Here is a 22,327-nt window from a genome sequence, read left to right on the forward strand (position 1 = left end):
TGACAAACGCTTCTGATTCAATTTGGAATCCAGTTGAAGCTCATTGTGACCCCGTGCAGAGTCATGCATGATCACTTCACAAGGCAGTGAGTCATCAGAGCGGTTTTGCACACTTGTCAAACTCTGCTAGGCCATTCCCTCAGTTTCAATGACCCAGTGTAGAATTCACCTTTAAAACTCCACAATTGTTTGAGTGTTTGCTTTTCTACAAGGTAAGAACAGAGTGCACCGTTCCCAGCAGCACGGCAATGCTAGGTCGATGCGTGGAGAGAAGGGAGCAAGCGCCAAATTTCTGCTCCTCTTGCCAAAAATCTGCTTAATATGTAGTCCTCATATAGAGGACATATCAGATATTAAACTGATAAGAACAGATACTACACTTGATCTTAGCCAAAAGGCCGAGAAGCGATAATCCACAAGTGTTGGATGTCCACGCCAAGCTCTTGGCGCAATTCTCCCTTGCTGTGGTACCCCGTTTGTAGGTGTGCATAACAATGGCTGCTGCTCATCACCTCCGCCTAAGCTCTTTGTGGACACTTGATTTCTGACCTAGACAATTCTTTGACTTTTCACAATTTCATAAGGCTCAGCCATAAAGCAAAGCCTGCCAAAAATAGATTCAACTCATGTTTGTTCCTCTCCACGGAAGTCTTTAGTAAAAGGCGAAAGACTTGTGCGTTATGAAGAGAAACCAGAGTCAGCATGGCCCTCTGTTCGAGAGCAGCGGAGGAGCCTCTCGGTCACAGTCACCACCTACGCGGTGGGCCTCTCTTTGCTTTCCGCATGTCAGATTCTAGTATACAACATTCCCACCACGCCCCCATCTGCCAACCAAAATTATACAAGTCTTTATTTGCTCCTGCCCTGACTAGTGATTGGCTTTTAAGCCTTTTTAAGCGATACATCCCTGAACCACTTACATTGGGTCCAAAAAGCTGACTCTGCTTTCTCACCAAGTCTCCCAGAGGATCTTGAGTGAAAACCAGTTTCAGTTTTTGACAAACGCTTCTGATTCAATTTGGAATCCAGTTGAAGCTCATTGTGACCCCGTGCAGAGTCATGCATGATCACTTCACAAGGCAGTGAGTCATCAGAGCGGTTTTGCACACTTGTCAAACTCTGCCAGGCCATTGCCTCAGTTTCATTGACCCAGTGTAGAATTCACCTTTAAAACTCCACAATTGTTTGAGTGTTTGCTTTTCTACAAGGTAAGAACAGAGTGCACCGTTCCCAGCGGCACTGCAATGCTAGGTCGATGCGTGGAGAGAAGGGAGCAAGCTCCAAATTTCTGCTCCTCTTGCCAAAAATCTGCTTAATATGTAGTCCTCATATAGAGGACATATCAGATATTAAACTGATAAGAACAGATACTACACTTGATCTTAGCCAAAAGGCCGAGAAGCGATAATCCACAAGTGTTGGATGTCCACGCCAAGCTCTTGGCGCAATTCTCCCTTGCTGTGGTACCCCGTTTGTAGGTGTGCATAACAATGGCTGCTGCTCATCACCTCCGCCTAAGCTCTTTGTGGACACTTGATTTCTGACCTAGACAATTCTTTGACTTTTCACAATTTCATAAGGCTCAGCCATAAAGCAAAGCCTGCCAAAAATAGATTCAACTCATGTTTGTTCCTCTCCACGGAAGTCTTTAGTAAAAGGCGAAAGACTTGTGCGTTATGAAGAGAAACCAGAGTCAGCATGGCCCTCTGTTCGAGAGCAGTGAAGGAGCCTCTCGGTCACAGTCACCACCTACGCGGTGGGCCTCTCTTTGCTTTCCGCATGTCAGATTCTAGTATACAACATTCCCACCACGCCCCCATCTGCCAACCAAAATTATACAAGTCTTTATTTGCTCCTGCCCTGACTAGTGATTGGCTTTTAAGCCTTTTTAAGCGATACATCCCTGAACCACTTACATTGGGTCCAAAAAGCTGACTCTGCTTTCTCACCAAGTCTCCCAGAGGATCTTGAGTGAAAACCAGTTTCAGTTTTTGACAAACGCTTCTGATTCAATTTGGAATCCAGTTGAAGCTCATTGTGACCCCGTGCAGAGTCATGCATGATCACTTCACAAGGCAGTGAGTCATCAGAGCGGTTTTGCACACTTGTCAAACTCTGCTAGGCCATTCCCTCAGTTTCAATGACCCAGTGTAGAATTCACCTTTAAAACTCCACAATTGTTTGAGTGTTTGCTTTTCTACAAGGTAAGAACAGAGTGCACCGTTCCCAGCAGCACTGCAATGCTAGGTCGATGCGTGGAGAGAAGGGAGCAAGCGCCAAATTTCTGCTCCTCTTGCCAAAAATCTGCTTAATATGTAGTCCTCATATAGAGGACATATCAGATATTAAACTGATAAGAACAGATACTACACTTGATCTTAGCCAAAAGGCCGAGAAGCGATAATCCACAAGTGTTGGATGTCCACGCCAAGCTCTTGGCGCAATTCTCCCTTGCTGTGGTACCCCGTTTGTAGGTGTGCATAACAATGGCTGCTGCTCATCACCTCCGCCTAAGCTCTCCTTTGTGGACACTTGATTTCTGACCTAGACAATTCTTTGACTTTTCACAATTTCATAAGGCTCAGCCATAAAGCAAAGCCTGCCAAAAATAGATTCAACTCATGTTTGTTCCTCTCCACGGAAGTCTTTAGTAAAAGGCGAAAGACTTGTGCGTTATGAAGAGAAACCAGAGTCAGCATGGCCCTCTGTTCGAGAGCAGCGGAGGAGCCTCTCGGTCACAGTCACCACCTACGCGGTGGGCCTCTCTTTGCTTTCCGCATGTCAGATTCTAGTATACAACATTCCCACCACGCCCCCATCTGCCAACCAAAATTATACAAGTCTTTATTTGCTCCTGCCCTGACTAGTGATTGGCTTTTAAGCCTTTTTAAGCGATACATCCCTGAACCACTTACATTGGGTCCAAAAAGCTGACTCTGCTTTCTCACCAAGTCTCCCAGAGGATCTTGAGTGAAAACAGTTTCAGTTTTTGACAAACGCTTCTGATTCAATTTGGAATCCAGTTGAAGCTCATTGTGACCCCTTGCAGAGTCATGCATGATCACTTCACAAGGCAGTGAGTCATCAGAGCGGTTTTGCACACTTGTCAAACTCTGCCAGGCTATTCCCTCAGTTTCATTGACCCAGTGTAGAATTCACCTTTAAAACTCCACAATTGTTTGAGTGTTTGCTTTTCTACAAGGTAAGAACAGAGTGCACCGTTCCCAGCGGCACTGCAATGCTAGGTCGATGCGTGGAGAGAAGGGAGCAAGCATCAAATTTCTGCTCCTCTTGCCAAAAATCTGCTTAATATGTAGACCTCATATAGAGGACATATCAGATATTAAACTGATAAGAACAGATACTACACTTGATCTTAGCCAAAAGGCCGAGAAGCGATAATCCACAAGTGTTGGATGTCCACGCCAAGCTCTTGGCGCAATTCTCCCTTGCTGTGGTACCCCGTTTGTAGGTGTGCATAACAATGGCTGCTGCTCATCACCTCCGCCTAAGCTCTCCTTTGTGGACACTTGATTTCTGACCTAGACAATTCTTTGACTTTTCACAATTTCATAAGGCTCAGCCATAAAGCAAAGCCTGCCAAAAATAGATTCAACTCATGTTTGTTCCTCTCCACGGAAGTCTTTAGTAAAAGGCGAAAGACTTGTGCGTTATGAAGAGAAACCAGAGTCAGCATGGCCCTCTGTTCGAGAGCAGCGGAGGAGCCTCTCGGTCACAGTCACCACCTACGCGGTGGGCCTCTCTTTGCTTTCCGCATGTCAGATTCTAGTATACAACATTCCCACCACGCCCGCATCTGCCAACCAAAATTATACAAGTCTTTATTTGCTCCTGCCCTGACTAGGGATTGGCTTTTAAGCCTTTTTAAGCGATACATCCCTGAACCACTTACATTGGGTCCAAAAAGCTGACTCTGCTTTCTCACCAAGTCTCCCAGAGGATCTTGAGTGAAAACAGTTTCAGTTTTTGACAAACGCTTCTGATTCAATTTGGAATCCAGTTGAAGCTCATTGTGACCCCTTGCAGAGTCATGCATGATCACTTCACAAGGCAGTGAGTCATCAGAGCGGTTTTGCACACTTGTCAAACTCTGCCAGGCTATTCCCTCAGTTTCATTTACCCAGTGTAGAATTCACCTTTAAAACTCCACAATTGTTTGAGTGTTTGCTTTTCTACAAGGTAAGAACAGAGTGCACCGTTCCCAGCGGCACTGCAATGCTAGGTCGATGCTTGGAGAGAAGGGAGCAAGCTCCAAATTTCTGCTCCTCTTGCCAAAAATCTGCTTAATATGTAGTCCTCATATAGAGGACATATCAGATATTAAACTGATAAGAACAGATACTACACTTGATCTTAGCCAAAAGGCCGAGAAGCGATAATCCACAAGTGTTGGATGTCCACGCCAAGCTCTTGGCGCAATTCTCCCTTGCTGTGGTACCCCGTTTGTAGGTGTGCATAACAATGGCTGCTGCTCATCACCTCCGCCTAAGCTCTCCTTTGTGGACACTTGATTTCTGACCTAGACAATTCTTTGACTTTTCACAATTTCATAAGGCTCAGCCATAAAGCAAAGCCTGCCAAAAATAGATTCAACTCATGTTTGCTCCTCTCCACGGAAGTCTTTAGTAAAAGGCGAAAGACTTGTGCGTTATGAAGAGAAACCAGAGTCAGCATGGCCCTCTGTTCGAGAGCAGCGGACGAGCCTCTCGGTCACAGTCACCACCTACGCGGTGGGCCTCTCTTTGCTTTCCGCATGTCAGATTCTAGTATACAACATTCCCACCACGCCCGCATCTGCCAACCAAAATTATACAAGTCTTTATTTGCTCCTGCCCTGACTAGTGATTGGCTTTTAAGCCTTTTTAAGCGATACATCCCTGAACCACTTACATTGGGTCCAAAAAGCTAACTCTGCTTTCTCACCAAGTCTCCCAGAGGATCTTGAGTGAAAACAGTTTCAGTTTTTGACAAACGCTTCTGATTCAATTTGGAATCCAGTTGAAGCTCATTGTGACCCCTTGCAGAGTCATGCATGATCACTTCACAAGGCAGTGAGTCATCAGAGCGGTTTTGCACACTTGTCAAACTCTGCCAGGCTATTCCCTCAGTTTCATTGACCCAGTGTAGAATTCACCTTTAAAACTCCACAATTGTTTGAGTGTTTGCTTTTCTACAAGGTAAGAACAGAGTGCACCGTTCCCAGCGGCACTGCAATGCTATGTCGATGCTTGGAGAGAAGGGAGCAAGCTCCAAATTTCTGCTCCTCTTGCCAAAAATCTGCTTAATATGTAGTCCTCATATAGAGGACATATCAGATATTAAACTGATAAGAACAGATACTACACTTGATCTTAGCCAAAAGGCCGAGAAGCGATAATCCACAAGTGTTGGATGTCCACGCCAAGCTCTTGGCGCAATTCTCCCTTGCTGTGGTACCCCGTTTGTAGGTGTGCATAACAATGGCTGCTGCTCATCACCTCCGCCTAAGCTCTTTGTGGACACTTGATTTCTGACCTAGACAATTCTTTGACTTTTCACAATTTCATAAGGCTCAGCCATAAAGCAAAGCCTGCCAAAAATAGATTCAACTCATGTTTGTTCCTCTCCACGGAAGTCTTTAGTAAAAGGCGAAAGACTTGTGCGTTATGAAGAGAAACCAGAGTCAGCATGGCCCTCTGTTCGAGAGCAGTGAAGGAGCCTCTCGGTCACAGTCACCACCTACGCGGTGGGCCTCTCTTTGCTTTCCGCATGTCAGATTCTAGTATACAACATTCCCACCACGCCCCCATCTGCCAACCAAAATTATACAAGTCTTTATTTGCTCCTGCCCTGACTAGTGATTGGCTTTTAAGCCTTTTTAAGCGATACATCCCTGAACCACTTACATTGGGTCCAAAAAGCTGACTCTGCTTTCTCACCAAGTCTCCCAGAGGATCTTGAGTGAAAACCAGTTTCAGTTTTTGACAAACGCTTCTGATTCAATTTGGAATCCAGTTGAAGCTCATTGTGACCCCGTGCAGAGTCATGCATGATCACTTCACAAGGCAGTGAGTCATCAGAGCGGTTTTGCACACTTGTCAAACTCTGCTAGGCCATTCCCTCAGTTTCATTGACCCAGTGTAGAATTCACCTTTAAAACTCCACAATTGTTTGAGTGTTTGCTTTTCTACAAGGTAAGAACAGAGTGCACCGTTCCCAGCAGCACTGCAATGCTAGGTCGATGCGTGGAGAGAAGGGAGCAAGCTCCAAATTTCTGCTCCTCTTGCCAAAAATCTGCTTAATATGTAGTCCTCATATAGAGGACATATCAGATATTAAACTGATAAGAACAGATACTACACTTGATCTTAGCCAAAAGGCCGAGAAGCGATAATCCACAAGTGTTGGATGTCCACGCCAAGCTCTTGGCGCAAATCTCCCTTGCTGTGGTACCCCGTTTGTAGGTGTGCATAACAATGGCTGCTGCTCATCACCTCCGCCTAAGCTCTCCTTTGTGGACACTTGATTTCTGACCTAGACAATTCTTTGACTTTTCACAATTTCATAAGGCTCAGCCATAAAGCAAAGCCTGCCAAAAATATATTCAACTCATGTTTGTTCCTCTCCACGGAAGTCTTTAGTAAAAGGCGAAAGACTTGTGCGTTATGAAGAGAAACCAGAGTCAGCATGGCCCTCTGTTCGAGAGCAGTGAAGGAGCCTCTCGGTCACAGTCACCACCTACGCGGTGGGCCTCTCTTTGCTTTCCGCATGTCAGATTCTAGTATACAACATTCCCACCACGCCCCCATCTGCCAACCAAAATTATACAAGTCTTTATTTGCTCCTGCCCTGACTAGTGATTGGCTTTTAAGCCTTTTTAAGCGATACATCCCTGAACCACTTACATTGGGTCCAAAAAGCTGACTCTGCTTTCTCACCAAGTCTCCCAGAGGATCTTGAGTGAAAACCAGTTTCAGTTTTTGACAAACGCTTCTGATTCAATTTGGAATCCAGTTGAAGCTCATTGTGACCCCGTGCAGAGTCATGCATGATCACTTCACAAGGCAGTGAGTCATCAGAGCGGTTTTGCACACTTGTCAAACTCTGCTAGGCCATTCCCTCAGTTTCATTGACCCAGTGTAGAATTCACCTTTAAAACTCCACAATTGTTTGAGTGTTTGCTTTTCTACAAGGTAAGAACAGAGTGCACCGTTCCCAGCAGCACTGCAATGCTAGGTCGATGCGTGGAGAGAAGGGAGCAAGCTCCAAATTTCTGCTCCTCTTGCCAAAAATCTGCTTAATATGTAGTCCTCATATAGAGGACATATCAGATATTAAACTGATAAGAACAGATACTACACTTGATCTTAGCCAAAAGGCCGAGAAGCGATAATCCACAAGTGTTGGATGTCCACGCCAAGCTCTTGGCGCAATTCTCCCTTGCTGTGGTACCCCGTTTGTAGGTGTGCATAACAATGGCTGCTGCTCATCACCTCCGCCTAAGCTCTCCTTTGTGGACACTTGATTTCTGACCTAGACAATTCTTTGACTTTTCACAATTTCATAAGGCTCAGCCATAAAGCAAAGCCTGCCAAAAATAGATTCAACTCATGTTTGTTCCTCTCCACGGAAGTCTTTAGTAAAAGGCGAAAGACTTGTGCGTTATGAAGAGAAACCAGAGTCAGCATGGCCCTCTGTTCGAGAGCAGCGGAGGAGCCTCTCGGTCACAGTCACCACCTACGCGGTGGGCCTCTCTTTGCTTTCCGCATGTCAGATTCTAGTATACAACATTCCCACCACGCCCCCATCTGCCAACCAAAATTATACAAGTCTTTATTTGCTCCTGCCCTGACTAGTGATTGGCTTTTAAGCCTTTTTAAGCGATACATCCCTGAACCACTTACATTGGGTCCAAAAAGCTGACTCTGCTTTCTCACCAAGTCTCCCAGAGGATCTTGAGTGAAAACCAGTTTCAGTTTTTGACAAACGCTTCTGATTCAATTTGGAATCCAGTTGAAGCTCATTGTGACCCCGTGCAGAGTCATGCATGATCACTTCACAAGGCAGTGAGTCATCAGAGCGGTTTTGCACACTTGTCAAACTCTGCCAGGCTATTCCCTCAGTTTCATTGACCCAGTGTAGAATTCACCTTTAAAACTCCACAATTGTTTGAGTGTTTGCTTTTCTACAAGGTAAGAACAGAGTGCACCGTTCCCAGCGGCACTGCAATGCTAGGTCGATGCGTGGAGAGAAGGGAGCAAGCTCCAAATTTCTGCTCCTCTTGCCAAAAATCTGCTTAATATGTAGTCCTCATATAGAGGACATATCAGATATTAAACTGATAAGAACAGATACTACACTTGATCTTAGCCAAAAGGCCGAGAAGCGATAATCCACAAGTGTTGGATGTCCACGCCAAGCTCTTGGCGCAATTCTCCCTTGCTGTGGTACCCCGTTTGTAGGTGTGCATAACAATGGCTGCTGCTCATCACCTCCGCCTAAGCTCTCCTTTGTGGACACTTGATTTCTGACCTAGACAATTCTTTGACTTTTCACAATTTCATAAGGCTCAGCCATAAAGCAAAGCCTGCCAAAAATAGATTCAACTCATGTTTGCTCCTCTCCACGGAAGTCTTTAGTAAAAGGCGAAAGACTTGTGCGTTATGAAGAGAAACCAGAGTCAGCATGGCCCTCTGTTCGAGAGCAGCGGAGGAGCCTCTCGGTCACAGTCACCACCTACGCGGTGGGCCTCTCTTTGCTTTCCGCATGTCAGATTCTAGTATACAACATTCCCACCACGCCCGCATCTGCCAACCAAAATTATACAAGTCTTTATTTGCTCCTGCCCTGACTAGGGATTGGCTTTTAAGCCTTTTTAAGCGATACATCCCTGAACCACTTACATTGGGTCCAAAAAGCTGACTCTGCTTTCTCACCAAGTCTCCCAGAGGATCTTGAGTGAAAACAGTTTCAGTTTTTGACAAACGCTTCTGATTCAATTTGGAATCCAGTTGAAGCTCATTGTGACCCCTTGCAGAGTCATGCATGATCACTTCACAAGGCAGTGAGTCATCAGAGCGGTTTTGCACACTTGTCAAACTCTGCCAGGCTATTCCCTCAGTTTCATTGACCCAGTGTAGAATTCACCTTTAAAACTCCACAATTGTTTGAGTGTTTGCTTTTCTACAAGGTAAGAACAGAGTGCACCGTTCCCAGCGGCACTGCAATGCTAGGTCGATGCTTGAAGAGAAGGGAGCAAGCTCCAAATTTCTGCTCCTCTTGCCAAAAATCTGCTTAATATGTAGTCCTCATATAGAGGACATATCAGATATTAAACTGATAAGAACAGATACTACACTTGATCTTAGCCAAAAGGCCGAGAAGCGATAATCCACAAGTGTTGGATGTCCACGCCAAGCTCTTGGCGCAATTCTCCCTTGCTGTGGTACCCCGTTTGTAGGTGTGCATAACAATGGCTGCTGCTCATCACCTCCGCCTAAGCTCTCCTTTGTGGACACTTGATTTCTGACCTAGACAATTCTTTGACTTTTCACAATTTCATAAGGCTCAGCCATAAAGCAAAGCCTGCCAAAAATAGATTCAACTCATGTTTGTTCCTCTCCACGGAAGTCTTTAGTAAAAGGCGAAAGACTTGTGCGTTATGAAGAGAAACCAGAGTCAGCATGGCCCTCTGTTCGAGAGCAGTGAAGGAGCCTCTCGGTCACAGTCACCACCTACGCGGTGGGCCTCTCTTTGCTTTCCGCATGTCAGATTCTAGTATACAACATTCCCACCACGCCCCCATCTGCCAACCAAAATTATACAAGTCTTTATTTGCTCCTGCCCTGACTAGTGATTGGCTTTTAAGCCTTTTTAAGCGATACATCCCTGAACCACTTACATTGGGTCCAAAAAGCTGACTCTGCTTTCTCACCAAGTCTCCCAGAGGATCTTGAGTGAAAACCAGTTTCAGTTTTTGACAAACGCTTCTGATTCAATTTGGAATCCAGTTGAAGCTCATTGTGACCCCGTGCAGAGTCATGCATGATCACTTCACAAGGCAGTGAGTCATCAGAGCGGTTTTGCACACTTGTCAAACTCTGCTAGGCCATTCCCTCAGTTTCAATGACCCAGTGTAGAATTCACCTTTAAAACTCCACAATTGTTTGAGTGTTTGCTTTTCTACAAGGTAAGAACAGAGTGCACCGTTCCCAGCAGCACGGCAATGCTAGGTCGATGCGTGGAGAGAAGGGAGCAAGCGCCAAATTTCTGCTCCTCTTGCCAAAAATCTGCTTAATATGTAGTCCTCATATAGAGGACATATCAGATATTAAACTGATAAGAACAGATACTACACTTGATCTTAGCCAAAAGGCCGAGAAGCGATAATCCACAAGTGTTGGATGTCCACGCCAAGCTCTTGGCGCAATTCTCCCTTGCTGTGGTACCCCGTTTGTAGGTGTGCATAACAATGGCTGCTGCTCATCACCTCCGCCTAAGCTCTTTGTGGACACTTGATTTCTGACCTAGACAATTCTTTGACTTTTCACAATTTCATAAGGCTCAGCCATAAAGCAAAGCCTGCCAAAAATAGATTCAACTCATGTTTGTTCCTCTCCACGGAAGTCTTTAGTAAAAGGCGAAAGACTTGTGCGTTATGAAGAGAAACCAGAGTCAGCATGGCCCTCTGTTCGAGAGCAGCGGAGGAGCCTCTCGGTCACAGTCACCACCTACGCGGTGGGCCTCTCTTTGCTTTCCGCATGTCAGATTCTAGTATACAACATTCCCACCACGCCCCCATCTGCCAACCAAAATTATACAAGTCTTTATTTGCTCCTGCCCTGACTAGTGATTGGCTTTTAAGCCTTTTTAAGCGATACATCCCTGAACCACTTACATTGGGTCCAAAAAGCTGACTCTGCTTTCTCACCAAGTCTCCCAGAGGATCTTGAGTGAAAACCAGTTTCAGTTTTTGACAAACGCTTCTGATTCAATTTGGAATCCAGTTGAAGCTCATTGTGACCCCGTGCAGAGTCATGCATGATCACTTCACAAGGCAGTGAGTCATCAGAGCGGTTTTGCACACTTGTCAAACTCTGCCAGGCCATTGCCTCAGTTTCATTGACCCAGTGTAGAATTCACCTTTAAAACTCCACAATTGTTTGAGTGTTTGCTTTTCTACAAGGTAAGAACAGAGTGCACCGTTCCCAGCGGCACTGCAATGCTAGGTCGATGCGTGGAGAGAAGGGAGCAAGCTCCAAATTTCTGCTCCTCTTGCCAAAAATCTGCTTAATATGTAGTCCTCATATAGAGGACATATCAGATATTAAACTGATAAGAACAGATACTACACTTGATCTTAGCCAAAAGGCCGAGAAGCGATAATCCACAAGTGTTGGATGTCCACGCCAAGCTCTTGGCGCAATTCTCCCTTGCTGTGGTACCCCGTTTGTAGGTGTGCATAACAATGGCTGCTGCTCATCACCTCCGCCTAAGCTCTTTGTGGACACTTGATTTCTGACCTAGACAATTCTTTGACTTTTCACAATTTCATAAGGCTCAGCCATAAAGCAAAGCCTGCCAAAAATAGATTCAACTCATGTTTGTTCCTCTCCACGGAAGTCTTTAGTAAAAGGCGAAAGACTTGTGCGTTATGAAGAGAAACCAGAGTCAGCATGGCCCTCTGTTCGAGAGCAGTGAAGGAGCCTCTCGGTCACAGTCACCACCTACGCGGTGGGCCTCTCTTTGCTTTCCGCATGTCAGATTCTAGTATACAACATTCCCACCACGCCCCCATCTGCCAACCAAAATTATACAAGTCTTTATTTGCTCCTGCCCTGACTAGTGATTGGCTTTTAAGCCTTTTTAAGCGATACATCCCTGAACCACTTACATTGGGTCCAAAAAGCTGACTCTGCTTTCTCACCAAGTCTCCCAGAGGATCTTGAGTGAAAACCAGTTTCAGTTTTTGACAAACGCTTCTGATTCAATTTGGAATCCAGTTGAAGCTCATTGTGACCCCGTGCAGAGTCATGCATGATCACTTCACAAGGCAGTGAGTCATCAGAGCGGTTTTGCACACTTGTCAAACTCTGCTAGGCCATTCCCTCAGTTTCAATGACCCAGTGTAGAATTCACCTTTAAAACTCCACAATTGTTTGAGTGTTTGCTTTTCTACAAGGTAAGAACAGAGTGCACCGTTCCCAGCAGCACTGCAATGCTAGGTCGATGCGTGGAGAGAAGGGAGCAAGCGCCAAATTTCTGCTCCTCTTGCCAAAAATCTGCTTAATATGTAGTCCTCATATAGAGGACATATCAGATATTAAACTGATAAGAACAGATACTACACTTGATCTTAGCCAAAAGGCCGAGAAGCGATAATCCACAAGTGTTGGATGTCCACGCCAAGCTCTTGGCGCAATTCTCCCTTGCTGTGGTACCCCGTTTGTAGGTGTGCATAACAATGGCTGCTGCTCATCACCTCCGCCTAAGCTCTCCTTTGTGGACACTTGATTTCTGACCTAGACAATTCTTTGACTTTTCACAATTTCATAAGGCTCAGCCATAAAGCAAAGCCTGCCAAAAATAGATTCAACTCATGTTTGTTCCTCTCCACGGAAGTCTTTAGTAAAAGGCGAAAGACTTGTGCGTTATGAAGAGAAACCAGAGTCAGCATGGCCCTCTGTTCGAGAGCAGCGGAGGAGCCTCTCGGTCACAGTCACCACCTACGCGGTGGGCCTCTCTTTGCTTTCCGCATGTCAGATTCTAGTATACAACATTCCCACCACGCCCCCATCTGCCAACCAAAATTATACAAGTCTTTATTTGCTCCTGCCCTGACTAGTGATTGGCTTTTAAGCCTTTTTAAGCGATACATCCCTGAACCACTTACATTGGGTCCAAAAAGCTGACTCTGCTTTCTCACCAAGTCTCCCAGAGGATCTTGAGTGAAAACAGTTTCAGTTTTTGACAAACGCTTCTGATTCAATTTGGAATCCAGTTGAAGCTCATTGTGACCCCTTGCAGAGTCATGCATGATCACTTCACAAGGCAGTGAGTCATCAGAGCGGTTTTGCACACTTGTCAAACTCTGCCAGGCTATTCCCTCAGTTTCATTGACCCAGTGTAGAATTCACCTTTAAAACTCCACAATTGTTTGAGTGTTTGCTTTTCTACAAGGTAAGAACAGAGTGCACCGTTCCCAGCGGCACTGCAATGCTAGGTCGATGCGTGGAGAGAAGGGAGCAAGCATCAAATTTCTGCTCCTCTTGCCAAAAATCTGCTTAATATGTAGACCTCATATAGAGGACATATCAGATATTAAACTGATAAGAACAGATACTACACTTGATCTTAGCCAAAAGGCCGAGAAGCGATAATCCACAAGTGTTGGATGTCCACGCCAAGCTCTTGGCGCAATTCTCCCTTGCTGTGGTACCCCGTTTGTAGGTGTGCATAACAATGGCTGCTGCTCATCACCTCCGCCTAAGCTCTCCTTTGTGGACACTTGATTTCTGACCTAGACAATTCTTTGACTTTTCACAATTTCATAAGGCTCAGCCATAAAGCAAAGCCTGCCAAAAATAGATTCAACTCATGTTTGTTCCTCTCCACGGAAGTCTTTAGTAAAAGGCGAAAGACTTGTGCGTTATGAAGAGAAACCAGAGTCAGCATGGCCCTCTGTTCGAGAGCAGCGGAGGAGCCTCTCGGTCACAGTCACCACCTACGCGGTGGGCCTCTCTTTGCTTTCCGCATGTCAGATTCTAGTATACAACATTCCCACCACGCCCGCATCTGCCAACCAAAATTATACAAGTCTTTATTTGCTCCTGCCCTGACTAGGGATTGGCTTTTAAGCCTTTTTAAGCGATACATCCCTGAACCACTTACATTGGGTCCAAAAAGCTGACTCTGCTTTCTCACCAAGTCTCCCAGAGGATCTTGAGTGAAAACAGTTTCAGTTTTTGACAAACGCTTCTGATTCAATTTGGAATCCAGTTGAAGCTCATTGTGACCCCTTGCAGAGTCATGCATGATCACTTCACAAGGCAGTGAGTCATCAGAGCGGTTTTGCACACTTGTCAAACTCTGCCAGGCTATTCCCTCAGTTTCATTTACCCAGTGTAGAATTCACCTTTAAAACTCCACAATTGTTTGAGTGTTTGCTTTTCTACAAGGTAAGAACAGAGTGCACCGTTCCCAGCGGCACTGCAATGCTAGGTCGATGCTTGGAGAGAAGGGAGCAAGCTCCAAATTTCTGCTCCTCTTGCCAAAAATCTGCTTAATATGTAGTCCTCATATAGAGGACATATCAGATATTAAACTGATAAGAACAGATACTACACTTGATCTTAGCCAAAAGGCCGAGAAGCGATAATCCACAAGTGTTGGATGTCCACGCCAAGCTCTTGGCGCAATTCTCCCTTGCTGTGGTACCCCGTTTGTAGGTGTGCATAACAATGGCTGCTGCTCATCACCTCCGCCTAAGCTCTCCTTTGTGGACACTTGATTTCTGACCTAGACAATTCTTTGACTTTTCACAATTTCATAAGGCTCAGCCATAAAGCAAAGCCTGCCAAAAATAGATTCAACTCATGTTTGCTCCTCTCCACGGAAGTCTTTAGTAAAAGGCGAAAGACTTGTGCGTTATGAAGAGAAACCAGAGTCAGCATGGCCCTCTGTTCGAGAGCAGCGGACGAGCCTCTCGGTCACAGTCACCACCTACGCGGTGGGCCTCTCTTTGCTTTCCGCATGTCAGATTCTAGTATACAACATTCCCACCACGCCCGCATCTGCCAACCAAAATTATACAAGTCTTTATTTGCTCCTGCCCTGACTAGTGATTGGCTTTTAAGCCTTTTTAAGCGATACATCCCTGAACCACTTACATTGGGTCCAAAAAGCTAACTCTGCTTTCTCACCAAGTCTCCCAGAGGATCTTGAGTGAAAACAGTTTCAGTTTTTGACAAACGCTTCTGATTCAATTTGGAATCCAGTTGAAGCTCATTGTGACCCCTTGCAGAGTCATGCATGATCACTTCACAAGGCAGTGAGTCATCAGAGCGGTTTTGCACACTTGTCAAACTCTGCCAGGCTATTCCCTCAGTTTCATTGACCCAGTGTAGAATTCACCTTTAAAACTCCACAATTGTTTGAGTGTTTGCTTTTCTACAAGGTAAGAACAGAGTGCACCGTTCCCAGCGGCACTGCAATGCTATGTCGATGCTTGGAGAGAAGGGAGCAAGCTCCAAATTTCTGCTCCTCTTGCCAAAAATCTGCTTAATATGTAGTCCTCATATAGAGGACATATCAGATATTAAACTGATAAGAACAGATACTACACTTGATCTTAGCCAAAAGGCCGAGAAGCGATAATCCACAAGTGTTGGATGTCCACGCCAAGCTCTTGGCGCAATTCTCCCTTGCTGTGGTACCCCGTTTGTAGGTGTGCATAACAATGGCTGCTGCTCATCACCTCCGCCTAAGCTCTTTGTGGACACTTGATTTCTGACCTAGACAATTCTTTGACTTTTCACAATTTCATAAGGCTCAGCCATAAAGCAAAGCCTGCCAAAAATAGATTCAACTCATGTTTGTTCCTCTCCACGGAAGTCTTTAGTAAAAGGCGAAAGACTTGTGCGTTATGAAGAGAAACCAGAGTCAGCATGGCCCTCTGTTCGAGAGCAGTGAAGGAGCCTCTCGGTCACAGTCACCACCTACGCGGTGGGCCTCTCTTTGCTTTCCGCATGTCAGATTCTAGTATACAACATTCCCACCACGCCCCCATCTGCCAACCAAAATTATACAAGTCTTTATTTGCTCCTGCCCTGACTAGTGATTGGCTTTTAAGCCTTTTTAAGCGATACATCCCTGAACCACTTACATTGGGTCCAAAAAGCTGACTCTGCTTTCTCACCAAGTCTCCCAGAGGATCTTGAGTGAAAACCAGTTTCAGTTTTTGACAAACGCTTCTGATTCAATTTGGAATCCAGTTGAAGCTCATTGTGACCCCGTGCAGAGTCATGCATGATCACTTCACAAGGCAGTGAGTCATCAGAGCGGTTTTGCACACTTGTCAAACTCTGCTAGGCCATTCCCTCAGTTTCATTGACCCAGTGTAGAATTCACCTTTAAAACTCCACAATTGTTTGAGTGTTTGCTTTTCTACAAGGTAAGAACAGAGTGCACCGTTCCCAGCAGCACTGCAATGCTAGGTCGATGCGTGGAGAGAAGGGAGCAAGCTCCAAATTTCTGCTCCTCTTGCCAAAAATCTGCTTAATATGTAGTCCTCATATAGAGGACATATCAGATATTAAACTGATAAGAACAGATACTACACTTGATCTTAGCCAAAAGGCCGAGAAGCGATAATCCACAAGTGTTGGATGTCCACGCCAAGCTCTTGGCGCAAATCTCCCTTGCTGTGGTACCCCGTTTGTAGGTGTGCATAACAATGGCTGCTGCTCATCACCTCCGCCTAAGCTCTCCTTTGTGGACACTTGATTTCTGACCTAGACAATTCTTTGACTTTTCACAATTTCATAAGGCTCAGCCATAAAGCAAAGCCTGCCAAAAATATATTCAACTCATGTTTGTTCCTCTCCACGGAAGTCTTTAGTAAAAGGCGAAAGACTTGTGCGTTATGAAGAGAAACCAGAGTCAGCATGGCCCTCTGTTCGAGAGCAGTGAAGGAGCCTCTCGGTCACAGTCACCACCTACGCGGTGGGCCTCTCTTTGCTTTCCGCATGTCAGATTCTAGTATACAACATTCCCACCACGCCCCCATCTGCCAACCAAAATTATACAAGTCTTTATTTGCTCCTGCCCTGACTAGTGATTGGCTTTTAAGCCTTTTTAAGCGATACATCCCTGAACCACTTACATTGGGTCCAAAAAGCTGACTCTGCTTTCTCACCAAGTCTCCCAGAGGATCTTGAGTGAAAACCAGTTTCAGTTTTTGACAAACGCTTCTGATTCAATTTGGAATCCAGTTGAAGCTCATTGTGACCCCGTGCAGAGTCATGCATGATCACTTCACAAGGCAGTGAGTCATCAGAGCGGTTTTGCACACTTGTCAAACTCTGCTAGGCCATTCCCTCAGTTTCATTGACCCAGTGTAGAATTCACCTTTAAAACTCCACAATTGTTTGAGTGTTTGCTTTTCTACAAGGTAAGAACAGAGTGCACCGTTCCCAGCAGCACTGCAATGCTAGGTCGATGCGTGGAGAGAAGGGAGCAAGCTCCAAATTTCTGCTCCTCTTGCCAAAAATCTGCTTAATATGTAGTCCTCATATAGAGGACATATCAGATATTAAACTGATAAGAACAGATACTACACTTGATCTTAGCCAAAAGGCCGAGAAGCGATAATCCACAAGTGTTGGATGTCCACGCCAAGCTCTTGGCGCAATTCTCCCTTGCTGTGGTACCCCGTTTGTAGGTGTGCATAACAATGGCTGCTGCTCATCACCTCCGCCTAAGCTCTCCTTTGTGGACACTTGATTTCTGACCTAGACAATTCTTTGACTTTTCACAATTTCATAAGGCTCAGCCATAAAGCAAAGCCTGCCAAAAATAGATTCAACTCATGTTTGTTCCTCTCCACGGAAGTCTTTAGTAAAAGGCGAAAGACTTGTGCGTTATGAAGAGAAACCAGAGTCAGCATGGCCCTCTGTTCGAGAGCAGCGGAGGAGCCTCTCGGTCACAGTCACCACCTACGCGGTGGGCCTCTCTTTGCTTTCCGCATGTCAGATTCTAGTATACAACATTCCCACCACGCCCCCATCTGCCAACCAAAATTATACAAGTCTTTATTTGCTCCTGCCCTGACTAGTGATTGGCTTTTAAGCCTTTTTAAGCGATACATCCCTGAACCACTTACATTGGGTCCAAAAAGCTGACTCTGCTTTCTCACCAAGTCTCCCAGAGGATCTTGAGTGAAAACCAGTTTCAGTTTTTGACAAACGCTTCTGATTCAATTTGGAATCCAGTTGAAGCTCATTGTGACCCCGTGCAGAGTCATGCATGATCACTTCACAAGGCAGTGAGTCATCAGAGCGGTTTTGCACACTTGTCAAACTCTGCCAGGCTATTCCCTCAGTTTCATTGACCCAGTGTAGAATTCACCTTTAAAACTCCACAATTGTTTGAGTGTTTGCTTTTCTACAAGGTAAGAACAGAGTGCACCGTTCCCAGCGGCACTGCAATGCTAGGTCGATGCGTGGAGAGAAGGGAGCAAGCTCCAAATTTCTGCTCCTCTTGCCAAAAATCTGCTTAATATGTAGTCCTCATATAGAGGACATATCAGATATTAAACTGATAAGAACAGATACTACACTTGATCTTAGCCAAAAGGCCGAGAAGCGATAATCCACAAGTGTTGGATGTCCACGCCAAGCTCTTGGCGCAATTCTCCCTTGCTGTGGTACCCCGTTTGTAGGTGTGCATAACAATGGCTGCTGCTCATCACCTCCGCCTAAGCTCTCCTTTGTGGACACTTGATTTCTGACCTAGACAATTCTTTGACTTTTCACAATTTCATAAGGCTCAGCCATAAAGCAAAGCCTGCCAAAAATAGATTCAACTCATGTTTGCTCCTCTCCACGGAAGTCTTTAGTAAAAGGCGAAAGACTTGTGCGTTATGAAGAGAAACCAGAGTCAGCATGGCCCTCTGTTCGAGAGCAGCGGAGGAGCCTCTCGGTCACAGTCACCACCTACGCGGTGGGCCTCTCTTTGCTTTCCGCATGTCAGATTCTAGTATACAACATTCCCACCACGCCCGCATCTGCCAACCAAAATTATACAAGTCTTTATTTGCTCCTGCCCTGACTAGGGATTGGCTTTTAAGCCTTTTTAAGCGATACATCCCTGAACCACTTACATTGGGTCCAAAAAGCTGACTCTGCTTTCTCACCAAGTCTCCCAGAGGATCTTGAGTGAAAACAGTTTCAGTTTTTGACAAACGCTTCTGATTCAATTTGGAATCCAGTTGAAGCTCATTGTGACCCCTTGCAGAGTCATGCATGATCACTTCACAAGGCAGTGAGTCATCAGAGCGGTTTTGCACACTTGTCAAACTCTGCCAGGCTATTCCCTCAGTTTCATTGACCCAGTGTAGAATTCACCTTTAAAACTCCACAATTGTTTGAGTGTTTGCTTTTCTACAAGGTAAGAACAGAGTGCACCGTTCCCAGCGGCACTGCAATGCTAGGTCGATGCTTGAAGAGAAGGGAGCAAGCTCCAAATTTCTGCTCCTCTTGCCAAAAATCTGCTTAATATGTAGTCCTCATATAGAGGACATATCAGATATTAAACTGATAAGAACAGATACTACACTTGATCTTAGCCAAAAGGCCGAGAAGCGATAATCCACAAGTGTTGGATGTCCACGCCAAGCTCTTGGCGCAATTCTCCCTTGCTGTGGTACCCCGTTTGTAGGTGTGCATAACAATGGCTGCTGCTCATCACCTCCGCCTAAGCTCTCCTTTGTGGACACTTGATTTCTGACCTAGACAATTCTTTGACTTTTCACAATTTCATAAGGCTCAGCCATAAAGCAAAGCCTGCCAAAAATAGATTCAACTCATGTTTGTTCCTCTCCACGGAAGTCTTTAGTAAAAGGCGAAAGACTTGTGCGTTATGAAGAGAAACCAGAGTCAGCATGGCCCTCTGTTCGAGAGCAGCGGAGGAGCCTCTCGGTCACAGTCACCACCTACGCGGTGGGCCTCTCTTTGCTTTCCGCATGTCAGATTCTAGTATACAACATTCCCACCACGCCCCCATCTGCCAACCAAAATTATACAAGTCTTTATTTGCTCCTGCCCTGACTAGTGATTGGCTTTTAAGCCTTTTTAAGCGATACATCCCTGAACCACTTACATTGGGTCCAAAAAGCTGACTCTGCTTTCTCACCAAGTCTCCCAGAGGATCTTGAGTGAAAACCAGTTTCAGTTTTTGACAAACGCTTCTGATTCAATTTGGAATCCAGTTGAAGCTCATTGTGACCCCGTGCAGAGTCATGCATGATCACTTCACAAGGCAGTGAGTCATCAGAGCGGTTTTGCACACTTGTCAAACTCTGCCAGGCCATTGCCTCAGTTTCATTGACCCAGTGTAGAATTCACCTTTAAAACTCCACAATTGTTTGAGTGTTTGCTTTTCTACAAGGTAAGAACAGAGTGCACCGTTCCCAGCGGCACTGCAATGCTAGGTCGATGCGTGGAGAGAAGGGAGCAAGCTCCAACTTTCTGCTCCTCTTGCCAAAAATCTGCTTAATATGTAGTCCTCATATAGAGGACATATCAGATATTAAACTGATAAGAACAGATACTACACTTGATCTTAGCCAAAAGGCCGAGAAGCGATAATCCACAAGTGTTGGATGTCCACGCCAAGCTCTTGGCGCAATTCTCCCTTGCTGTGGTACCCCGTTTGTAGGTGTGCATAACAATGGCTGCTGCTCATCACCTCCGCCTAAGCTCTTTGTGGACACTTGATTTCTGACCTAGACAATTCTTTGACTTTTCACAATTTCATAAGGCTCAGCCATAAAGCAAAGCCTGCCAAAAATAGATTCAACTCATGTTTGTTCCTCTCCACGGAAGTCTTTAGTAAAAGGCGAAAGACTTGTGCGTTATGAAGAGAAACCAGAGTCAGCATGGCCCTCTGTTCGAGAGCAGTGAAGGAGCCTCTCGGTCACAGTCACCACCTACGCGGTGGGCCTCTCTTTGCTTTCCGCATGTCAGATTCTAGTATACAACATTCCCACCACGCCCCCATCTGCCAACCAAAATTATACAAGTCTTTATTTGCTCCTGCCCTGACTAGTGATTGGCTTTTAAGCCTTTTTAAGCGATACATCCCTGAACCACTTACATTGGGTCCAAAAAGCTGACTCTGCTTTCTCACCAAGTCTCCCAGAGGATCTTGAGTGAAAACCAGTTTCAGTTTTTGACAAACGCTTCTGATTCAATTTGGAATCCAGTTGAAGCTCATTGTGACCCCGTGCAGAGTCATGCATGATCACTTCACAAGGCAGTGAGTCATCAGAGCGGTTTTGCACACTTGTCAAACTCTGCTAGGCCATTCCCTCAGTTTCATTGACCCAGTGTAGAATTCACCTTTAAAACTCCACAATTGTTTGAGTGTTTGCTTTTCTACAAGGTAAGAACAGAGTGCACCGTTCCCAGCAGCACTGCAATGCTAGGTCGATGCGTGGAGAGAAGGGAGCAAGCTCCAAATTTCTGCTCCTCTTGCCAAAAATCTGCTTAATATGTAGTCCTCATATAGAGGACATATCAGATATTAAACTGATAAGAACAGATACTACACTTGATCTTAGCCAAAAGGCCGAGAAGCGATAATCCACAAGTGTTGGATGTCCACGCCAAGCTCTTGGCGCAATTCTCCCTTGCTGTGGTACCCCGTTTGTAGGTGTGCATAACAATGGCTGCTGCTCATCACCTCCGCCTAAGCTCTCCTTTGTGGACACTTGATTTCTGACCTAGACAATTCTTTGACTTTTCACAATTTCATAAGGCTCAGCCATAAAGCAAAGCCTGCCAAAAATAGATTCAACTCATGTTTGTTCCTCTCCACGGAAGTCTTTAGTAAAAGGCGAAAGACTTGTGCGTTATGAAGAGAAACCAGAGTCAGCATGGCCCTCTGTTCGAGAGCAGCGGAGGAGCCTCTCGGTCACAGTCACCACCTACGCGGTGGGCCTCTCTTTGCTTTCCGCATGTCAGATTCTAGTATACAACATTCCCACCACGCCCCCATCTGCCAACCAAAATTATACAAGTCTTTATTTGCTCCTGCCCTGACTAGTGATTGGCTTTTAAGCCTTTTTAAGCGATACATCCCTGAACCACTTACATTGGGTCCAAAAAGCTGACTCTGCTTTCTCACCAAGTCTCCCAGAGGATCTTGAGTGAAAACAGTTTCAGTTTTTGACAAACGCTTCTGATTCAATTTGGAATCCAGTTGAAGCTCATTGTGACCCCTTGCAGAGTCATGCATGATCACTTCACAAGGCAGTGAGTCATCAGAGCGGTTTTGCACACTTGTCAAACTCTGCCAGGCTATTCCCTCAGTTTCATTGACCCAGTGTAGAATTCACCTTTAAAACTCCACAATTGTTTGAGTGTTTGCTTTTCTACAAGGTAAGAACAGAGTGCACCGTTCCCAGCAGCACTGCAATGCTAGGTCGATGCGTGGAGAGAAGGGAGCAAGCATCAAATTTCTGCTCCTCTTGCCAAAAATCTGCTTAATATGTAGACCTCATATAGAGGACATATCAGATATTAAACTGATAAGAACAGATACTACA

General features: G+C 45.4%; 45 non-coding genes across 45 annotated transcripts in view; all 45 read right to left on the reverse strand.

The window, feature by feature from the left end:
• Positions 1–218: 218 nt before the first annotated feature.
• Positions 219–410, reverse strand: LOC128451935 (U2 spliceosomal RNA). The gene has a single exon (XR_008340456.1). It is a non-coding gene; the product is annotated as a U2 spliceosomal RNA (small nuclear RNA).
• Positions 411–587: 177 nt separating this feature from the next.
• Positions 588–700, reverse strand: LOC128452195 (U5 spliceosomal RNA). Its single transcript, XR_008340699.1, has one exon. It is a non-coding gene; the product is annotated as a U5 spliceosomal RNA (small nuclear RNA).
• Positions 701–1,214: 514 nt separating this feature from the next.
• On the reverse strand, positions 1,215–1,406 carry LOC128452956 (U2 spliceosomal RNA). Its single transcript, XR_008341433.1, has one exon. It is a non-coding gene; the product is annotated as a U2 spliceosomal RNA (small nuclear RNA).
• Positions 1,407–1,583: 177 nt separating this feature from the next.
• On the reverse strand, positions 1,584–1,696 carry LOC128452196 (U5 spliceosomal RNA). Its single transcript, XR_008340700.1, has one exon. It is a non-coding gene; the product is annotated as a U5 spliceosomal RNA (small nuclear RNA).
• Positions 1,697–2,210: 514 nt separating this feature from the next.
• On the reverse strand, positions 2,211–2,402 carry LOC128451907 (U2 spliceosomal RNA). Its single transcript, XR_008340429.1, has one exon. It is a non-coding gene; the product is annotated as a U2 spliceosomal RNA (small nuclear RNA).
• Positions 2,403–2,582: 180 nt separating this feature from the next.
• LOC128452199 (U5 spliceosomal RNA) lies at positions 2,583–2,695 on the reverse strand. The gene has a single exon (XR_008340702.1). It is a non-coding gene; the product is annotated as a U5 spliceosomal RNA (small nuclear RNA).
• A 513-nt stretch (positions 2,696–3,208) lies between these two features.
• On the reverse strand, positions 3,209–3,400 carry LOC128451952 (U2 spliceosomal RNA). Its single transcript, XR_008340472.1, has one exon. It is a non-coding gene; the product is annotated as a U2 spliceosomal RNA (small nuclear RNA).
• Positions 3,401–3,580: 180 nt separating this feature from the next.
• LOC128452200 (U5 spliceosomal RNA) lies at positions 3,581–3,693 on the reverse strand. Its single transcript, XR_008340703.1, has one exon. It is a non-coding gene; the product is annotated as a U5 spliceosomal RNA (small nuclear RNA).
• Positions 3,694–4,206: 513 nt separating this feature from the next.
• On the reverse strand, positions 4,207–4,398 carry LOC128451801 (U2 spliceosomal RNA). The gene has a single exon (XR_008340330.1). It is a non-coding gene; the product is annotated as a U2 spliceosomal RNA (small nuclear RNA).
• A 180-nt stretch (positions 4,399–4,578) lies between these two features.
• On the reverse strand, positions 4,579–4,691 carry LOC128452489 (U5 spliceosomal RNA). Its single transcript, XR_008340983.1, has one exon. It is a non-coding gene; the product is annotated as a U5 spliceosomal RNA (small nuclear RNA).
• Positions 4,692–5,204: 513 nt separating this feature from the next.
• On the reverse strand, positions 5,205–5,396 carry LOC128451910 (U2 spliceosomal RNA). The gene has a single exon (XR_008340432.1). It is a non-coding gene; the product is annotated as a U2 spliceosomal RNA (small nuclear RNA).
• A 177-nt stretch (positions 5,397–5,573) lies between these two features.
• LOC128452201 (U5 spliceosomal RNA) lies at positions 5,574–5,686 on the reverse strand. The gene has a single exon (XR_008340704.1). It is a non-coding gene; the product is annotated as a U5 spliceosomal RNA (small nuclear RNA).
• Positions 5,687–6,200: 514 nt separating this feature from the next.
• LOC128451759 (U2 spliceosomal RNA) lies at positions 6,201–6,392 on the reverse strand. The gene has a single exon (XR_008340291.1). It is a non-coding gene; the product is annotated as a U2 spliceosomal RNA (small nuclear RNA).
• Positions 6,393–6,572: 180 nt separating this feature from the next.
• On the reverse strand, positions 6,573–6,685 carry LOC128451988 (U5 spliceosomal RNA). Its single transcript, XR_008340499.1, has one exon. It is a non-coding gene; the product is annotated as a U5 spliceosomal RNA (small nuclear RNA).
• Positions 6,686–7,199: 514 nt separating this feature from the next.
• LOC128451761 (U2 spliceosomal RNA) lies at positions 7,200–7,391 on the reverse strand. The gene has a single exon (XR_008340293.1). It is a non-coding gene; the product is annotated as a U2 spliceosomal RNA (small nuclear RNA).
• A 180-nt stretch (positions 7,392–7,571) lies between these two features.
• Positions 7,572–7,684, reverse strand: LOC128452202 (U5 spliceosomal RNA). Its single transcript, XR_008340705.1, has one exon. It is a non-coding gene; the product is annotated as a U5 spliceosomal RNA (small nuclear RNA).
• A 514-nt stretch (positions 7,685–8,198) lies between these two features.
• Positions 8,199–8,390, reverse strand: LOC128452957 (U2 spliceosomal RNA). Its single transcript, XR_008341434.1, has one exon. It is a non-coding gene; the product is annotated as a U2 spliceosomal RNA (small nuclear RNA).
• Positions 8,391–8,570: 180 nt separating this feature from the next.
• LOC128452490 (U5 spliceosomal RNA) lies at positions 8,571–8,683 on the reverse strand. The gene has a single exon (XR_008340984.1). It is a non-coding gene; the product is annotated as a U5 spliceosomal RNA (small nuclear RNA).
• A 513-nt stretch (positions 8,684–9,196) lies between these two features.
• Positions 9,197–9,388, reverse strand: LOC128451844 (U2 spliceosomal RNA). The gene has a single exon (XR_008340371.1). It is a non-coding gene; the product is annotated as a U2 spliceosomal RNA (small nuclear RNA).
• A 180-nt stretch (positions 9,389–9,568) lies between these two features.
• On the reverse strand, positions 9,569–9,681 carry LOC128452203 (U5 spliceosomal RNA). Its single transcript, XR_008340706.1, has one exon. It is a non-coding gene; the product is annotated as a U5 spliceosomal RNA (small nuclear RNA).
• A 514-nt stretch (positions 9,682–10,195) lies between these two features.
• Positions 10,196–10,387, reverse strand: LOC128451936 (U2 spliceosomal RNA). Its single transcript, XR_008340457.1, has one exon. It is a non-coding gene; the product is annotated as a U2 spliceosomal RNA (small nuclear RNA).
• A 177-nt stretch (positions 10,388–10,564) lies between these two features.
• LOC128452204 (U5 spliceosomal RNA) lies at positions 10,565–10,677 on the reverse strand. The gene has a single exon (XR_008340707.1). It is a non-coding gene; the product is annotated as a U5 spliceosomal RNA (small nuclear RNA).
• Positions 10,678–11,191: 514 nt separating this feature from the next.
• LOC128452958 (U2 spliceosomal RNA) lies at positions 11,192–11,383 on the reverse strand. The gene has a single exon (XR_008341435.1). It is a non-coding gene; the product is annotated as a U2 spliceosomal RNA (small nuclear RNA).
• A 177-nt stretch (positions 11,384–11,560) lies between these two features.
• On the reverse strand, positions 11,561–11,673 carry LOC128452205 (U5 spliceosomal RNA). Its single transcript, XR_008340708.1, has one exon. It is a non-coding gene; the product is annotated as a U5 spliceosomal RNA (small nuclear RNA).
• A 514-nt stretch (positions 11,674–12,187) lies between these two features.
• LOC128451908 (U2 spliceosomal RNA) lies at positions 12,188–12,379 on the reverse strand. The gene has a single exon (XR_008340430.1). It is a non-coding gene; the product is annotated as a U2 spliceosomal RNA (small nuclear RNA).
• A 180-nt stretch (positions 12,380–12,559) lies between these two features.
• Positions 12,560–12,672, reverse strand: LOC128452206 (U5 spliceosomal RNA). Its single transcript, XR_008340709.1, has one exon. It is a non-coding gene; the product is annotated as a U5 spliceosomal RNA (small nuclear RNA).
• Positions 12,673–13,185: 513 nt separating this feature from the next.
• LOC128451953 (U2 spliceosomal RNA) lies at positions 13,186–13,377 on the reverse strand. The gene has a single exon (XR_008340473.1). It is a non-coding gene; the product is annotated as a U2 spliceosomal RNA (small nuclear RNA).
• Positions 13,378–13,557: 180 nt separating this feature from the next.
• Positions 13,558–13,670, reverse strand: LOC128452207 (U5 spliceosomal RNA). Its single transcript, XR_008340710.1, has one exon. It is a non-coding gene; the product is annotated as a U5 spliceosomal RNA (small nuclear RNA).
• Positions 13,671–14,183: 513 nt separating this feature from the next.
• Positions 14,184–14,375, reverse strand: LOC128451803 (U2 spliceosomal RNA). The gene has a single exon (XR_008340332.1). It is a non-coding gene; the product is annotated as a U2 spliceosomal RNA (small nuclear RNA).
• Positions 14,376–14,555: 180 nt separating this feature from the next.
• Positions 14,556–14,668, reverse strand: LOC128452491 (U5 spliceosomal RNA). Its single transcript, XR_008340985.1, has one exon. It is a non-coding gene; the product is annotated as a U5 spliceosomal RNA (small nuclear RNA).
• A 513-nt stretch (positions 14,669–15,181) lies between these two features.
• On the reverse strand, positions 15,182–15,373 carry LOC128451911 (U2 spliceosomal RNA). Its single transcript, XR_008340433.1, has one exon. It is a non-coding gene; the product is annotated as a U2 spliceosomal RNA (small nuclear RNA).
• Positions 15,374–15,550: 177 nt separating this feature from the next.
• LOC128452208 (U5 spliceosomal RNA) lies at positions 15,551–15,663 on the reverse strand. Its single transcript, XR_008340711.1, has one exon. It is a non-coding gene; the product is annotated as a U5 spliceosomal RNA (small nuclear RNA).
• A 514-nt stretch (positions 15,664–16,177) lies between these two features.
• LOC128451762 (U2 spliceosomal RNA) lies at positions 16,178–16,369 on the reverse strand. The gene has a single exon (XR_008340294.1). It is a non-coding gene; the product is annotated as a U2 spliceosomal RNA (small nuclear RNA).
• Positions 16,370–16,549: 180 nt separating this feature from the next.
• LOC128451989 (U5 spliceosomal RNA) lies at positions 16,550–16,662 on the reverse strand. Its single transcript, XR_008340500.1, has one exon. It is a non-coding gene; the product is annotated as a U5 spliceosomal RNA (small nuclear RNA).
• A 514-nt stretch (positions 16,663–17,176) lies between these two features.
• LOC128451763 (U2 spliceosomal RNA) lies at positions 17,177–17,368 on the reverse strand. Its single transcript, XR_008340295.1, has one exon. It is a non-coding gene; the product is annotated as a U2 spliceosomal RNA (small nuclear RNA).
• A 180-nt stretch (positions 17,369–17,548) lies between these two features.
• Positions 17,549–17,661, reverse strand: LOC128452210 (U5 spliceosomal RNA). The gene has a single exon (XR_008340713.1). It is a non-coding gene; the product is annotated as a U5 spliceosomal RNA (small nuclear RNA).
• A 514-nt stretch (positions 17,662–18,175) lies between these two features.
• On the reverse strand, positions 18,176–18,367 carry LOC128452959 (U2 spliceosomal RNA). Its single transcript, XR_008341436.1, has one exon. It is a non-coding gene; the product is annotated as a U2 spliceosomal RNA (small nuclear RNA).
• A 180-nt stretch (positions 18,368–18,547) lies between these two features.
• On the reverse strand, positions 18,548–18,660 carry LOC128452492 (U5 spliceosomal RNA). Its single transcript, XR_008340986.1, has one exon. It is a non-coding gene; the product is annotated as a U5 spliceosomal RNA (small nuclear RNA).
• A 513-nt stretch (positions 18,661–19,173) lies between these two features.
• Positions 19,174–19,365, reverse strand: LOC128451845 (U2 spliceosomal RNA). The gene has a single exon (XR_008340372.1). It is a non-coding gene; the product is annotated as a U2 spliceosomal RNA (small nuclear RNA).
• A 180-nt stretch (positions 19,366–19,545) lies between these two features.
• On the reverse strand, positions 19,546–19,658 carry LOC128452211 (U5 spliceosomal RNA). Its single transcript, XR_008340714.1, has one exon. It is a non-coding gene; the product is annotated as a U5 spliceosomal RNA (small nuclear RNA).
• Positions 19,659–20,172: 514 nt separating this feature from the next.
• Positions 20,173–20,364, reverse strand: LOC128451818 (U2 spliceosomal RNA). Its single transcript, XR_008340346.1, has one exon. It is a non-coding gene; the product is annotated as a U2 spliceosomal RNA (small nuclear RNA).
• A 177-nt stretch (positions 20,365–20,541) lies between these two features.
• On the reverse strand, positions 20,542–20,654 carry LOC128452212 (U5 spliceosomal RNA). The gene has a single exon (XR_008340715.1). It is a non-coding gene; the product is annotated as a U5 spliceosomal RNA (small nuclear RNA).
• A 514-nt stretch (positions 20,655–21,168) lies between these two features.
• LOC128451764 (U2 spliceosomal RNA) lies at positions 21,169–21,360 on the reverse strand. The gene has a single exon (XR_008340296.1). It is a non-coding gene; the product is annotated as a U2 spliceosomal RNA (small nuclear RNA).
• Positions 21,361–21,540: 180 nt separating this feature from the next.
• Positions 21,541–21,653, reverse strand: LOC128452213 (U5 spliceosomal RNA). The gene has a single exon (XR_008340716.1). It is a non-coding gene; the product is annotated as a U5 spliceosomal RNA (small nuclear RNA).
• A 513-nt stretch (positions 21,654–22,166) lies between these two features.
• Positions 22,167–22,327, reverse strand: part of LOC128451954 (U2 spliceosomal RNA) — a 192-nt gene continuing 31 nt past the window's right edge. Inside the window, exon 1 of the small nuclear RNA XR_008340474.1 lies at positions 22,167–22,327. This exon is cut by the window's right edge and continues 31 nt beyond it. This is a non-coding gene — a small nuclear RNA (U2 spliceosomal RNA).

Source organism: Pleuronectes platessa, chromosome 11 (assembly GCF_947347685.1).
Source record: "Pleuronectes platessa chromosome 11, fPlePla1.1, whole genome shotgun sequence".
NCBI classification, from domain to species: domain Eukaryota; kingdom Metazoa; phylum Chordata; class Actinopteri; order Pleuronectiformes; family Pleuronectidae; genus Pleuronectes; species Pleuronectes platessa.